Raw genomic sequence first — 17,461 nt, forward strand, 5'->3', positions numbered from 1 at the left:
CCCAAAAATCAATAGCCTTTCTATACACAAATAACAGACAGACAGAAAGAGAAATAAGGGAAAAAATTCCTTTTACAATAGCATCCAAAAAAATGAAGTATCTAGGAATCAATCTAACAAAAGAAACAAAAGATCTCTACACTGAAAACTACAGCACTCTGAAAAAAGAAATCGAAGAGGATATAAAACAATGGAAAGATATCCCCTGCTCCTGGGTAGGAAGAATCAACATAGTGAAAATGGCCATACTACCGAAACTGCTATATACATTCAATGCAATGCCAATTGAAATTCCAACACTATATTTCACAGAACTAGAAAAAAGAATCCAAAAATTCATTTGGAACCACAAGAGACCTAGAATAGCAAAAGCCATTATAGGCAACAGTCACATGGCACCAGGTGTAACAATTCCCAATTTGAAACTATACTACAAAGCCACTGTGATAAAATCAGCATGGTACTGGCAAAGAAATAGGCCTGAGGATCAATGGAACAGACTGGAAGACACAAAAAGAAATGCAAATGTACTCAGCTACCTCATCTTTGACAAAGGAGCTCACCATCCTCAGTGGAGGAAAGATAGCCTCTTTAATAAATGGTGTTGGAAAAACTGGATATCAACCTGTCACAGATTAAAATTAGACCCTTATCTTTCGCCATGCACTAAATTAAAATCCAAATGGATTAAAGATCTAAATATTAAAACAGAAACATTAAACTTGCTGGAAAGTAAGTTAGGCAGAACTCTGGAAGACATTGGTATAGGAAAAGACTTTATGAACAAATCCTCAGTAGCACGGGAACTAGCAGAAAGAATCAACAACTGGGATCTCATCTTACTAAAAAGCTTCTGTACTTCAAAAGAAACCATTAGCAGAACTAAGAGACAATCTACAATGTGGGAAAAAATTTTTACCAGCTGTACCTCAGACAAAGGACTATTATCAAGGATATATAAAGAACTCAAAACAATCAGTCCCCCCAAATATAAAGACCCGATCCAAAAATGGGCATCCGAAATGAACAGACATTTCTCATACAAAGAAGTGAAAGCAGCAAGAAAATATATGAAAAAATGTTCCACATCACTGGTCATTCGAGAGATGCAGATGAAAACAACACTAAGATTCCACCTCACCCCACAAAGAATGGCTGCTATCAAGAAATCACACAATAACAAATGTTGGCGGGGTTGTGGGGAGAAAGGAACCCTCCTCCATTGTTGGTGGGAGTGCAGACTAGTGCAACCACTATGGAAATCAATATGGAGATACCTCAAAGAGCTTGGACTGGAGGTTCCATTTGACCCAGCCATCCCTCTGTTGGGTATCTTTCCAAGAGAACTGAAAGAATCATATCACAGAGAAGTATGTGCACCCATGTTTATAGCGGCACAGTTTGTAATAGCTAAATCTTGGAAACAACCTATTTGCCCATCCGTTGGAAACTGGATAAAGAAGTTGTGGTTTTTCTATAAAATGGAATATTACTCAGCCATAAAGAGCGAGAGAATAGATTCATTCATAGGAAAATGGATACATATTGAAGATATACTCCTAAGTGAAATAAATAAGTCCCACATGTGTAAATACCGAATAGTTTCCCTGGTGTGAATATTCTGCAACAATGCATAAGATTCTAATAAGATTACTGACATTTAGAAATGGGAGGAAAGGAGCTAAAGATGTAGGGAAGGTGTGATACGTAGGGGAAGAACAAAAAGGGAAAAGAAAAAAATGTGAGAGAATGAAAAGATGAAAATAAAGTGTTTGTAGATGGGGAGGGGAGGAGGGGGTGAAGGGAGGGCAGAGGTAAGGGGAAAAAAATGAGAATCAAGACTTGCCATGTAAAGGTACATGATCCCAACAATGAATGTAACTGTACTGTATCCCTAAATGTACCAATAAACTCAATAAAAAAAAAAAAAAGATGGAAAACTCCGATTCCAATGAAAAAGGAAGTGATGATCTGTCTTGAGCACAGCACGGAAGTCAGATGTACCAATTGGATTGGGAAGGAAATTTCCATCAATTTTTAGATACCACAAATGAAAGAGATTATAGACCTATGAAAGATAAGGATTTGCTAGGCATCCCAGGTGAAAGTACAGAGGAAGAGTTGCTGAGATTACAGAAAATTAATGAAGGTCCAGCACCACAGAACTCAGAGGGAAATCAAGCAGGTGGAGACTCATCAGATGATGCGTCTAATGGTGACTCCTTCATGGTCTAGCAAACTAGAAAGATGACACAATGTGCACAAAGAGGAAACCAATCTTGGAGAGCAGAGAGCCAGAATAATCCAAACAGTGGTGGTTTCAGATTCTGTTTAGATATAAACATTAACCATAATAATGGAAGTCAATACCCATAGAAAGAAAATGAGCCATCTCGAAGACGTTGTAGTGGAAAAATTACGGAGAACGACAGCCAAAGGCAAGTGGAAAATCTATCATCTGAATCGACACCTGCAAATCCAGCTAGGTCAAAATGAAATCCAACTGAAACATTAACTGGAGAAGTCCCACCTACTGGAGGTTAGAGGAGAGTAAGAGTCAGGAGTCCAGGCCACCGCAGAACCAGAGCCAGAGATAAAACAAGTAGGTTGCTTCCTCATCCCAAAGGTGAAAGTCCACCAAGATCTCATAAAAAACTGAGCACTCTTTAATAGGCAAGACTGAGCAAAATTCTAGGACTTGGCATATGTCATTGAGACAACAAATAACTGGATCTGAACTGCTAAGTAGAAGTCTTTTTGCAGCTTCTGGAAAAAGAAATGCCTCTCAAGGAGCAGGTTCTTCAGACACAGGATCAAGACAGAGACCTCCAACCATAGTCCTTGATCTTCAAGTCGGAAGAGTTCATCCCAGAGAATATCAAAGTTTGCATAGCTAGCAGAACTCAGTTGAGGTCTCAGATGCCAAATAACACTGTCATTTATGAAAGTGAACAAGGCTTTAGAATATACATTTTATGTTCTGAGCAGACAGGTGTGAGAACTTATGTCAGTACCTTCAGGATTTCAATTAGTAAAATCTTAAATACTGATTGAAGTGAGACTACATCTGGTGCAATTCAGACCACATTAAGGCAGATAATGACAGGTTTTCATAAGATTAGCTACTTTATGTACAAGCATAACGATTTAAAACCTAGTGGGCCCATCCCAAGTGGAAATATAGAAAGAGGAGAGCCATGGAATAGAAGAGGGAGCTCTGGTGATGGTAGCAGATCTGATTCTAGTTCAAGTTCCAGCTCTAGTTCTGGCTCCAGTGGTGCAAATTTGGAAAACAGCTCAGAGTTGTTTGAAGGCAGTCATGAAGGAAGCTCATCACTGGTTACCAGGCAAGAGTGTTGATGGGGTACCCTGGTCACATTTCATGAAAGTGGAAATTTAATCTCACTCAGTATCTTTTCTTAAATGAAGATAATGATGACCAACCCAAAGGATTTACCAAAGAACACATCAGCAACTCGACATTGACAAGTATTGGTGAAATCAGTGCATTAAAAGCCTGTAATTTTGGGGGGAGGGTACCGGGAATCAAACTCAGGACCTGTGCTTGCGAGGGAGGTGTGGTACCACTGAGCTAAATCTCTGGCCCAACCTGTAGTATTTGTACTACAGAATATACAGCAGGCAACAAATTTTGTCAACTACTTTGTTCCCGTGTGTTCCACCATGTCCACTGCATCAACCGCTGGCTATCTGAGAATTCTACCTGTCTTGTTTGTCACACAACAGTCTTTGCTTCTGGTAACAGAGAAAGTGCTATGTAATTAAGACCTGAACTCTTAGCTATGTAGCTGGCATACCTACAGGCAAATAGAAATCACTTGCTTTATGTGCACTTTTTAAGTGGTGCTTAAACGTAAAGTCACAACCTGAATTGAGCCATTTCTTTCAGAAAGAATCATGTCCCTTTTCTAGTTCTTGTTCTAGAATAAAAGGAAACATTTAAAAAACAACAAAAGAAGTATATTTTAAATTTTGAATCTGGGTCTTGCTAAGATGCTAACTTGCTTGCACTATGATTTCTGTCTTCACCTTCTAGAGGGCTGGAATTTACAGGCATGTACCACCGCACCCAGCTTCACATGTCTTTTTAAGATTGGGATCACCTGCAGAACACAACCAGGTTTCCGAGGATTAGTAGATCTATGTTTTCCAGAGCTGAACCAGTTGGCATGGTCAGGAAAATTGCATGCTTGCTGAATCTGATCTGAGCATAAAATCTCACTGAATGCCCTATAAACTTAGTCATGGAGGGAAAGCTGTGCAGGAGCCAGCTAGGGAGACAGGCTCCTATTTAGAGAAAGTTCTTACCCCAGATCCATCTTTCCTAAGCGGACTGCTTTCAAATTCTTATCTATACTCTTCTTTAATGTAACTGATTCTTCTTAGCGAATTGGTTAGGCCTGTGGCTTGTTCTGCGGGAATACCAAAGACTTTGACCAGTCTAGGCCAGCACTGGCATAGGAGACCTGCACTAGCTCTTCTGCACCAAGAAAATCTCACCTGTCTCAGGGCCTACACAGGCCATAGCTGGGCATGGTGCTAACGGACAGTGCCCTTGGTCACTCTAGCATGGCCAGGGTCACCAGGGGCTCCCGAAGCTGGTGAGTGTCCCAAGCTCAGTTCTCATTGAAGGTTACCCACTGAGACATATATGTATGATTAGGAACCAGAAAGCACTAACTCTTCAATCAATTCAGTTCCTTTCAAGCAATATTTAGTACCATTTATTCACACTTGAGCTTTGCCCTCAGGGAGTTTATGATTAAATGAAGGAAGTCAATAGAAACAGATAATGTAAGTAAATGGGATATTTAATAAGAAAGGAAACTTTAGGCTAACCTGTGATGGATAAATTAGTCAAAAGAAGAAAGGTGAGAACAACATTCCAGTATGGGGAGCATAAAAGGCAGCGGTGAGGCCTGGGCAATTCAGAGGCAAGCTGGACACAGCCAGGGCGCTTCCTAACAGTACAGATTTAGGAATTTTTTTTTCTATTTTTTTCCCCCCTTTTCATTGCTTCCTCCTGAGCATCTCCAAAATAATCTCATTTCATAAGGCAGTGAATCCTAAACTGAATTTAAGTCTCTTAGACAGCCCCATTCATAAGAAACTGTAGGGTTCCCAGCATACTTTGTTCCCAGAATACTTAAATTATCTTGGCTATTTTGGGAGTGATCCATCAAGCAAGTATTAGATTCTAGACATCCTAATTGGGCTGACTGGGAGACTGACAGGGATGGATGACACAGAAGAAAGGGAAAAGGAGGCACTAGGACCAGGGGTCTCCCTGGGTTAGCAGCTGCTTGCTGGTACTGCCAGCTCCTTCTGCAGACCCAGGTGAACCAACAAGGGAATTCTTAATTCTTGGACTCAAGAGAAAAGATTGACACAGTTATCAAAGTATTCTTTCAAAATTTGCCTTTCGATGGAGTGAACTCCAGCACTGCTTTTTCTTTAGTAACATTTTCTTCTAGTTTATGTGCTCAGTGAAGAAAAATAGAAAAAAAAATTAACCCAAATCACACAACCTAAAGATAACTGCCAACTAACATTTGTTGTAGATATTTCTAGTATTTTCCATGCATATACATTTTTCTTACAAAAATAGTGTCATGTGAGTTGTTTTGTAGACTCCTTTTCTTTCTTAGGAAATTCACATTTATTTTCTAGCTTCAAAAGGGTTTAGCACATTGTGAGAGAAAATTATAGGTCTATCTGGGTGATATTAACTCCTTGGAACATGTGTGCTACAGTTCAGTTCATGGGTTAAACATTTGTGTTTCATATAGATGTTTCTTTATTTAAGATGATTATTAAACACACTATATATCCACATAAAATGCATCTGCTAAGCTGGGAATCAGGAGATCTGAGCAATTCTGCCAATATTCTGCCTTCAACTCAATGGGCAAATCAATTCAGTATTGCTTCTCTGGATAAAGTCCAAATTTCTTTCCCATGGCATATGAAGTCCGGTATTATCTGGTCCATTAGTCATATACAAGCACATGTAGTTAACAGAATGTATCTTGTTCTCCTGTACGCCCATAGTCTTTGATCATGACTTTTTTGGGAGGGAGGTCTAAAACACAATATACATAATATAAAATTTACCATCTTAAGTGTTTTTAAGTGTACAGTTCAGTGGTGTTAAGTACATTCACAATGTTGAACACTTAATCTCCAGAACTCTTTTCATCTTGTAAAACTGAAACTCTGTATCTATTAATCTCCCCACGCCTGACTCTGGGAACCACTGTTATGTTGTCTCTAGAAATCTGACTACTCTAAGTGCCTCATATAAGTAGGATCAGACAACATTTATCTTTTTGTGACTGGCTCTCTTCATTTAATGTAATTTTCTCAAGGTTCATCCATGTTATACTGTAGCATATGTTAGAATTTCCTTGAGACTGAAAAATATGACATTATACATAGAGACACCTTTTTTTTATCCATTTATCAGCTGGCGTATTCCTGGGCTGCTTCCACCTTTGGGATATTATGAATGATATTGGGATAATATGGATATTATGAATGTATAATTATCTCTTCCCAACTCACCTTTCCATTTTGAGGGATATTACTCAGAAGTGGAACTGCTGGGTCATAGGACAATTCACTTCTTGTAACTAATTTCTTAAGCTTTGTTTTTATGCTTTTTTCCCCCTCAGAATAATAACAAACTAGTCATCTACAAAATAGTCTTTTAATAGTCATAGGATATATTATTATGTGACCATATTTATTGAATTGGTTGTTTCCAAGTTTCCATTATTAAAAATAGTGCTAGATGAATAAATATTCACTTATGAGATGAACTTATGAAAGAGGAACTGCTAGATTAAGGGGTGTGCATTTTAAAGTTTTGATGCATAGTATTACAGTGCACATGACAGCTTCCAGAAGTTTCTTTTTATGGGATATCAGCCTCAGCTGCCAACACCCCACAGGCCACAGGACCAACTTAAAGATCCTACAGCCTCTCTAAATTCCACCTCAGAAAAGAGATTTTTTAAAAATCTAATTTCTTATTTAAAAGTGAAAGATATCATGTAAGTCATTATTCAAACAAGCAAAATGTCCAAGAGATGGAGGAAATGGAGAGAGAGAGAGAGGAAAGGAGGGGAGAAGAAGAGGATATGAAAAGAATATATAAGCACTAACTACCCATAAGAGTGCAATCATTATATACTGCAAACACGCACTAATAAAAACAAGAATAAACCTCAAATAAGTAAAATGAATGATCGGATATTTTATTTTTGTTTCTTTCTTGTTTTTTTTTTTTTTGGTACTGGGGATTGAACTCAGGACCTTGCTATTGCAAGGCAGGTGGCAGCACCACTGAGCTAAACCCCCAGCCCTGACCAGATAGTTTCAATTAGCATAAGTGATATCAAGTCCATTTTTAAAGTATTCCTCCCCAAGTACGCATAAAAATTCCTCCAAGGTTTCTATATTACTTTTTACTTTATAAACCACTTCCACCTGTGTTTTCTTACATATTCCTTCTAAGTAATCAGTTATTGCTTTGCCTGGTTTACATATGAAGGATGTGAGGCTCAAACAAGTGACTTGCCTGAGGTCACAGAGCTGATAATCAGTATCTTTTGATTTTAAGTTCATTGCTTTTCAAATTATGATGACTCATTTACCAGTCCTTGAGATCTTATCACAAGTAAGCACAGTTCAAGCTTTTCCAGGACTTTATTTTTTTTCAAGCTGGAAAAAGACAGTCATGGTTTGGGGAAAGTAGCAGAATGCTGTGATTTAGTAAGAAGGCATTTTGTGGCTGACACAGAGAATGCACATATAATAGAAGAGGCATTACCCCTTTTCCCTTGGAATGGTGTGATGGCCTTCAGGGTACTGGTACAAGGTGGTGTACGTGGTGGGCTCTGCATCACTTGAATTTGAATCTTGGCTCCATGGTATTAGTTAAATGCTCTGAACAAGTTACCTTCTCTGGACTTCCATGCATCACCTCCAAAATGGTTAACAATAGCTCCCATCCAGAGCATTGTTTCGAAGACTGGATGAAATAATGTCAGTAAGATGAGTAGTATTGTGCCTGGTATATAAGCGCTAAGAGCCAAATACATAATAATTCTCATCAGTAGGCGTTGAGGACCTAGATAATGCTGTCCCTCGTTTTATCCTAAAGAGGAAGGTGTTGGTAGAGAACAAGAAGGAAAATACACTCTTCTGATCCCCCAGCTGTTTAAAGAAGATAATTAAAAGGCTTCTGTAGTAGACTGTGAGCTCATGTTACTCAGTTTATAGTATATTTTGAATTTCCTTTGTTATTTCTTATGTCACTAGTAGGATATTTAGGAGTTATGTTGCTTAATTTCCAAGTGGCTGGGATTTTCAGACATCTTTGGCTATTATTTTCTAATTAAATTCTGTTGTGATCAGAGGGAGTTGGTAAGTGTTCAACGTGTACTTTTGAAGATGTGTATTATGTTGTTTTGTGGAATATTCTATAAATGGAAATGAATCATATTGAATAATACTGTTCTTCGTGGTTTTTTTTTTACAACTTTGCTGTTTTTCTGCTTACTTGTTCAGTCATTGGAGGAGGAGTTGAAGATATATGTGAATTCAACTATTTTCCTTTCCATTTTGTAGGGTTTTGTTTTATGTATTTTGACTCTGTGTTGTTAACTGCACACTTATCTAGAATTGTTATATTTGGCTGCATGAACTCGCTTACGTTATGAAATGTTTCTTTTTATTACTGATGATAATTTTGGTCCTGAAATCTGTTTCTTAGAAATATTGCCCGACATTCTGTGTACTTTGATCATTGTGTGGTGTATCTCTTTCCATCCTTTTTTTTAAGCTAATTTATATCTGTATTTGAACTATTTTTTTAAAAAAGGGAAAGTATTTACATATTGTTTTCTTAACCCATTATGATAATTTTTGCCTTTTAATCAGGATAAGACCTTGTACATTTAATATAACTGTCAGGATATTTAAGTGTGTGTGTGTGTGTGTGTGTGTGTGTGTGTGTATGCAAAGGTGAGTTTCTCGCTGAGTTTCTCACTGGTTCATTTTCTTCCAACCTAAGAAATTCCTTTAACACTCAGTGCATTGCAGATTTGCTGCTAATTCTCTGCTTTGTTTATCTGAAAATGTATTTAATTTTTAAGGGATATTTTCATAGGGCATAGTAACCTAGGTTGGTCAATTGTCATTTACTTTCAGCAATTTAAAGGTGCCTTTCAATTGACTTTCTGTTTGCATTGTTTCTGAAGAGAAATCAACAATATCTCTTTGTTCCTCTGTGTATACTCTTCTTCTGTCCCTTCTCCTTTTAAGATTTTCTCTTTTTCACTGGGTTTCACCAAATTCATTAGGATTTAGTCTCTGATAGAGTTTGCTGCATATTTAGTCTGTCTTGTGGTTTATTGAGCTTTCAGATCTCTGGGTTTATAGGTTCCAGCAAATTTGGAAGGTATTTGGCAATTATTTCTTCACTAAGTTTCCTGCTTTCCCTTCTGGGACACTAATTACAGTTAAACAGCTGGATGGTGTCTGACAAATCACTAAGACTTTATTTTCTCACTCTTTCTGGAACATTTGCATTGCTGTTTTTTTAAAAAAAGCTCCTTGAAGCTAAAGATATAGGGAAGGTGGGATGGGTAGGGGAAGGGTAATAAGGGAAAAGAAAAAAATGTGAGATAATGAAAAGATGGAAATAAAGTGTTTGTAGATGGGGAGGGGAGGAGGGGGTGAAGGGAGGGCAGGGGTAAGGGGAAAAAAATGAGAATCAAGACTTGTCATGTGGAGGTACAGGATCTCAACAATGAATGTAACTGTACTGTATCCCTGAAATGTACCAATAAACTCAATTAAAGCTGGAAAAAAAAAGCTCCTTGACTTTTTATTTTGAAATGTCTTATCTGCTACCAATCCCATGAAATCATAATCATTTCATTTTAGGTGCTATATATTTCAACTCCACAAAGTTCCATTTGGTTCCCAAAGTAGTGGTGTACCAGCACCTCCTTGCTTATAAATGTCAGTGTAGAAAAAAAGACTGATGAATCCTCCCAATTCACAGCACAATGGCTTTTATACTCTGGGAGAAACTAACAAATCAAGAGTGGCAGCACATATTCTTTAGTCTTCCCAAACAATTTAACAAAAGAATTTGGGTAGGTTAAATAACTCTTGTATTCAATCAGGATTATAAGTATATCCAATTTCTTGAGATGCCCAACCTGAACTTTTTTTTTTTTTAACATAAACAACCAAGTGGAAGAGGTTGTAGGTCAATAAGAAGGATTAATAACATCTTTAAAGTTCTGGGCCTGTATGATTCTGGGCAAGTCACTTCTGAGCATCAGTCATCTCCTATGTGAACTGTATTACCTGTCCCAGTTGCCAGGGCACGATGCTGTGTAGTCACAGAAGATAGTGACGATTTGTAAACTTCTAAGTGCCATATGTATGAAAGGTATGATTGCTGTTGCTTCTCTTCTGGCAGAATCTTCTCATTCTGGAACTCTCTGTGGCAGAAACCAGGGCTTCTCCTCTGTTTACTTGTTCTCCTTTTCTCCCTCCTTATCTCAGGTCCAGAGTCAACCCATTCTGGAGGACACCCATCAGACTCATTCATAGCGGCTTTGTTTGCAACAGCTCCAAACCGTAAATAATCCAAAATGTTCCTTAACAGATAAATGGGTAAACAAATTGTAATATGTATTGAGCATCCGTAATTTAAAAGTCCAGAGTTTCAAATACTGCAAAATTCAAACCTTTTTGCATGTTGACATTATGTCACAAGTAGAAAACTCTGTACCTTGCTTCATGTGAGGTGTCATAGACACAATACAAGGGGCTAAAAGTAGTATAAAATTACTTTCATGTGACATGTATAAAGTACATGGGAAACATAAAAATGAATTTCATGTTTAGACTTAGGTTTCTTCATGAAGGTATCGGAGAGGCTTTGGTCCAAAGTGTTTGGATAAGAGAAACTCAAATTGTACATTAATCTAATAGAATACTACTTCCAATAAAAAGGGATTAATGTTAGATGTACATGGCAACATGGATGAATACTACCAGAACGATGCTGAATGAGAAAGGAAGCCCCCCAGCATGATCTCATTTATATTAAATTATGCATTCTACAAACCAATCTATAGTGACAGAGAGACCAGTAGTTGTCTTGGGATGGGTTGTGGAGCATGCAAAGGATTGAAAAAGGCTATGGGTAACTTTTGGGAAGTAAATGATGCATTTATCTTTATTGCACTGATGGTTTCAGGCTATATGTTTTTGTTAAAGTTTATTAAATTATACAATGTAAATATATTAATTTATTTTATTTAATTGCACCTCAAAAAAGCTGTTTTTTAAAAAAGCTATCAAATAGGCTGTTTCTTATAAAACCAAATATGCTCTTACTATAACCAGCTGTTTTACTCTTAAGGAAGGCATTTATCTTAGAGAAAGGAAAACTTACAAAAAATGAACCTGAGTGATCACAGTAGCTTTATTTATATTAGAAAAAAGTTAGAACACAAATATCCTTCAATGGGTAAATGGTTAAACAAACTCTGGTACATCCCTGCAATGATATCCTATACAGCAATAAAAAGGAGTGAACTATTGATACATCCTATTTGGAAGGACCATAAGGGTGTTTTAGATAGTGATAAAAGGCAATCTCAAAAGATTGCATATTATATGAAACTTACATAACATCTTCAAATGATAAAATGATGGAGATGAAGGGTAGATTAATGGCTGTCAGGGGATAGGGACAAGTTAGGGATGTATGGCTCCAGAAAGGTAGTACAGTATATTCCTTTGTGGTAAGGAGTGGTTCTCTACCCTGGTTGTTGTGGAGGTCACACAGTCTATGTATGGGGTCAGATTGCTCATTACTACATACATATACATACACGCAAATTAGTACACGTAGCTTATGGTGAAAACTGAATAGGGGTTGTAGTCTACTTAACAGTATTGCACTGATGTCAGTTTCCTGGTTTTAATACCATACTGCAGTCATGTAAAATGTCACCTTTGGGGGAAGTTGGGTTTAAAGGACTCTGCGCATTAATTTTTTGCAGCTTCCTTCCTGTGAATCTATACTCATTTTAAAATAAAAAAAATTAAAGTTAACAAACATAATAGGGACAAAATAACTCTGTTGCAGATCTCAAACTGGGCTGGTTAAATTACAGCTCTTTAAGATTTGCCTTTTCTCTAAAGCTCCTAAATGCCTTTAATTAAGTACCCAGTACGAGATAAAGAACAAATTAACTCATATTCTCACTATGTTGAACAAAGGCAGAACACCAAAGAGGTTGAACAAGTCTGTGAATATGCAGTGCTTGATTAGTTTCATTTTTTCAAGGCAGAAGCCACTAGAATGTGAATTTATAGAGGGGAGGGATCGGATCTTTATCCTAGCACCAAGCATAGGGCTTGGCTCATAGGAGAAGCCCAGTAAAGGCTTTTGGAAAGAAGGGATACAGAGAAGGAGGGAGAACAGAAGAGTAAAGAAAGAGAAAAGAGCCCTGGTAGGTGTTGGACAGTGTTGCCTGTTTTGTGTCATTGCAGGAATGCTGTGTGACAGATCAGTGCACAGGACCGATTTCGTGTTGGGGGCAGTGTGGACAAGGAAGGAAAAGTGCCACTGTGTGGACTTCTGCATCCTTAGAAAATGAAAATGGTCTTGGTGGACTCCCGTGCCACCTGGGGCAAAGGTGCCTGGCTAAGGCTGCATCCGGGTAGGGTAGAGCCAGGCTGGGAATGAGGGCCCTGAAAACACCTCTGTTGGGAAGATTTTAAAGGAGGACGTGAGCGGGAGTCTTCACAGGGAGCCAGGTTCAGCCAACGATGAACAATTTCAAATCCAGTACCAAAGTGTGAAGCCCAAGGGCAACCTGGGATCAGGAGTAAGAAGGGACAGGATAGGCCTGGCTCAAACACAAGCACAGGCCATCTAAGCAGTACAGGAGTTCTCATGGCCCTCTTCTGTCCTCCCCGCCCCCTTGTCGGGTTGAGTCTGCCTGGATGGCTGACTTCAAGGCACGGTCAGACTAGACTACTTCCGTGGTTACTCGCTTGACATACAGAAGACTCTGGAGCTGTCTAAAATATCCTGGGCTCCTCAAAATGTTAGGTAAATAGTAAATTTTTAAAAAACAAATCCTTAGGGCCTCTTTCCTCAGCATGACTTTAAAGATGATATAATTCAGCATCAGTAGATTGTCAGAGTCCACTATGACTAAGGCGGCCAAATTACCTCCCTCTCCTGCATGAGTCCAAGGCTTTTTAAAAAGTTGAAACCCATTTTAGGCCCCTGTTCCTACTTCATTATTTAGTTAACTGCCTCCCTGATGCTTATGTGTCTTCAAGTTCCACATTTTCTCCTACAACCTTTACAATCTGGCTTAGCTATTTGAGTTTCTAAGGTTTGAGGATACAGATTTAGCAGAAATACAGGTATCTAGTTTTCCCTCAGGAAGACACTGGACAAGCCATGGCTATGTTATCCATCATGACAGCTCTTGACTTTTACACTTTCTCATCCATCTTCTTAAACTTTCACATCACTTCCCGAAGCCATTTCATCTTCCTTCTAAAATGCCAATCTAAAAATAAGTAATCACACTGAAGAGGATCCAGATGGAAACAGAAAAACATGGACACGCTCATTCCAAATGTACGCAAAACATTTTCTATATTTGTCAGTAGACTTAAGTTTGTGTCTCATCTTCATTTCTGCCTCATCTCAGAGGGGTGTTAGAGATTTATTGAAATGTGCTGACCTACTGGAACAAAATTCATTTTATGTGACTTTTGATTTCAGGTGATGATCATTTATTTGGGCACTTTCAAAGTGCAAGATTATTATCTGAAAATAGCATGGCAAATTTTTACTTAAAACTAAGAGTTAAGATAGTCTTGTAGGTCCTTACAAAGCATAATTTTTATTTGCTTCAGTCAGTTGGGAAAAGAAGGGTATGTCAAGCACAGAACTTGGCAAATTTCCTAATTTCTTTTGCTGTGTGAATGTGGAAGCCTTCCTCAGACAAGACTCCAGCTTCTTAGACACAATCAGGACATGAGAGTCACAAACATAAGACAACTGTTGCAAGTTATAAGCAAAGTCAGGACTGCAAACCAGCAGGCAAATCAGAAATCCCAATGAACTATTATTTTTTTAAGTTCTCCTTTTAGAAGAAAGAACAGTGCATGTGGACATACACATTTATAGCACAGGGGATTTAGTGAGTAACTAGTTTCAAAGGACTTTCTAATGTCAGTACACATTCATCTCAAACTCTGACATCTTTTCTACTGGCACTCCTGTTCAATTGCACCTGGCGTCTAGGATGAGAAATTTGAGATGCTGATAGATATTGAATCACCAAGGGGAAAAATAACATATCTGTTACTGAGGCAAGAAATCTTCACATACCGTATTTACCAGAATAAAAAAATGAAATAAAAAGTGTTGCTAAAGACTTTTTTTTACCCCTTTTTAGCCTGAGAAATTCTCCTTTCCTAGGCAGCATGATAGAATTTTTATGAGATTTTATTAGTTATAAAATTTAGGACTAAGTTAATGATCTAAACCACTGAGAACTGTAAGTTACCCCTCCAAAATTTGGAAAAAAATTGGTCCCTAAATTGTGTTTTATAAAGTGTTTCAAAGGTGGGCTTTAGACCTATTGTTAATAGATTTAGTTCCATATGAATTATCGGCCAAATTTGATGCATTATCAGCCAAATTTGATGCAATCTTCTAGGCTCCAAAAATGTTCCTAAATGTCAAAGCACAGACATCATAAAGCAACTAAAATGCTGTTGTATACAACATGCTAAAAAGATGCTGAGCCCAAACCCAAGAGATAATTACGTATTTTGAAGGCCACAAAAGTACAGCCACTCTATGCTCCCCACTCACGTGTCCAAACACCACCATGAAGATCTCGCTCAGACTCAGCTGGATGGGACTCCTTCCAGTTTGGACCCTCTCCACTGTGAAAGTGCTAGTGTAGGACTCCGGGACAGCCGCGTATTCCCTGGTCAGGGACTCAGCCATTTTGGTGACATGTATTGTGCTGTGCTTTGTAATATAGCTTTATCTCCTCGGCCCTTCCCTCTTCCTCTTCGAACTTCTCTTTTTGGCAGTGTGATGCTTCCTTCCACACCACCATGAGCCGGCAGGACCTCATCCGAGACTGAACCAACAATGGGACTGCTCAACCTTGGACTTTCAATTTCTAAAACTGTGAACAAAACAGAAGCCAAAAAGATAAAATACTCTCTTCTTCATAAGTATTTCATCACGCAGGTATTTCACCACAATAACGAAAGCTAATATATTCCCCTACTAAGTTATAAACTTTTTGAAGCCAAGGACTGTGCCTATTTTGTTTTCTTTGAAGCAAACAGATGAAAATTCACTGGCTATTACGAAAAACTGTCATGTGTAACTTTCTGTTCTTTGTAAAATTGTTTCTATAATTGCCTAACACATTGTAGATGCCCAATAAAGGTTTGTTGACTGACTGGCTAACTAAATGAACTAAAGCGTGGACACTGCCTCTTCTTTCCTTCTTGTCACCAGAATTGCACGTGCATCCATCTGGTGGAGGGATCGCCTTTCTAATGGGCATTTGGTGGAGTAGAGCCCAGCAGGCTGACCTGTCTTCCTCACTTCACTGCCCAACAACCACAGATACACTCCTGATTCTTCCTTCTCTTCTGTGGTGTTTGGTTGCATCCCACGGTGCCCTGGCAAGCTATCCAGGAAAGGTTCCTCAGGGAAATGTGGATGTCTGGCTCTGCTCTGCAAAGGTATTTCAGGCCTCGTTAGTGCTGTGGTTGCCAGAAACAACCGCTGCCACTTGGATGTGCAAATTGCAAGCCCTGGCACAATCTCGTCCCCCAAGAAGCAGAGGGAACTAAAAACAACTAAATCAAAGCGAACGTCTAACTCCAAGGAATCAAACTGGGCATTTTGTTGTGTGATTCTGTACTCCAAAGGCTCAGGATTAAATAAGATGGAGGAAAATGTTCTGCTCTCAAAATGGAAATTTTGTAAGCCTTCCTAACTTTTTTTTTTTTTAATCAACTGTAATCTCTCCCAGAATAAGAATGTTACCTTGCACGGGGAAAAAAAGCCCAAACTTGTTTTAGTAGCATATGTAGAAAATCTCTAAATAAAACATTTTCTCATTATGGAATTCCTCTATTTTAAAAGCCAAGTGCAGAAACTAGATTTTGAAAAAGGAAAGAAATGTATTATCGGGCACTGCCTGCATTTGGAGGGCCGCTGGCCACCTGCTTGCCATCAGGTCTTCACTTTCAGGAGTCACAGGTGAAGCAAGAAGCTCCCAGAGTCGCGGAGTCTATGACAGTCTGCAATGCTTCATAGATCATTTACCAACTGCTCTATTGTTTCCACAGCGCCTCACTATTTCACTGTAGGAACGAGAAGAACAGGCCCTTGTTCTCCAGCAAAAAAACACAGAAGCCTCACTTGTTTATTATTTTTAAGCATTCTGCATTTTGTGCTCCTGGGAGCTTCTTCAGTGATTGTTTAATTGTGAAGATGTGGGCATGTGACTTGAGGTCAGCTGGCATCCCGGGTGGGACAGTCAGCCCATAATCCCAACTAGGAGAAATCTCACTAAGGTTCACACTTCAAATTGCTGGCTGCCAGCCAATAATCTCCCTTTCTTCAAATCTTCTATATGTATCATGAAAAAAATTGCACAGAATGCTGAAACCTCCTAGAGTATGGTTTAGAATGTATTTGAAAGAGCGTCTCTTTCTTTTTCATTGCTTTAAAAAATGCAGATAGGCAAACAAAAAAAATTGTTTTCAGTTCTAGCATACAAAGATAATAACAATTAATATTTTGGTGGATCAGCGGAGTGTTCCAGGATAGTGGAGAGAATTTCTAAAACAAGTGCTGAAAGCAGCTCAAAATAATGCCAGGGCTTTATAATGTTATCTTCTCATGTTTGTAAATGCCAAACCACAATAAAATAAGATTTTCTTTCACTTAGTAGTTTCGGTTTGCCCCCAGTAAGCAGCTCAGTGCATCATCAGTCTCTCAGAAAAAACAGCATTTTAAAGACAAAGGTGAATTTCTGCCATTTCAAAGGCCATCAATGGAATGCATTGATTAATTTCATTTGGCTCATTTTTCCTCCCCCTAGATGACATCTCTCCAGCCTGCTCAGCACTTCTTAACACTCACTCTGGGGTAACTTTGCTTCTTTTGTTTCCACTTTTCCTTCTTGGGAGAGTGAAATGGATGCTAAAGGAATGTGACCAAAGGTGCATACAACAGAATGCTAATAGTGGCCAACTCTGGAAAATGGGACCATAGGCGTTGTTGTGTTAGTTTCTTCATTCTTACAGATATTTAAAAAATTCTAACTAT

The 17,461-nt window shown here is 38.5% G+C and overlaps 1 pseudogene; it reads left to right on the plus strand.

Annotated features, from left to right (window-relative positions):
• Positions 1–1,932: 1,932 nt before the first annotated feature.
• On the plus strand, positions 1,933–3,782 carry LOC104862487 (annotated as a pseudogene).
• Positions 3,783–17,461: the final 13,679 nt, after the last annotated feature.

This window comes from Fukomys damarensis, unplaced genomic scaffold (assembly GCF_012274545.1).
Source record: "Fukomys damarensis isolate Sample0158 unplaced genomic scaffold, DMR_v1.0_HiC HiC_scaffold_12, whole genome shotgun sequence".
Taxonomy (NCBI): domain Eukaryota; kingdom Metazoa; phylum Chordata; class Mammalia; order Rodentia; family Bathyergidae; genus Fukomys; species Fukomys damarensis.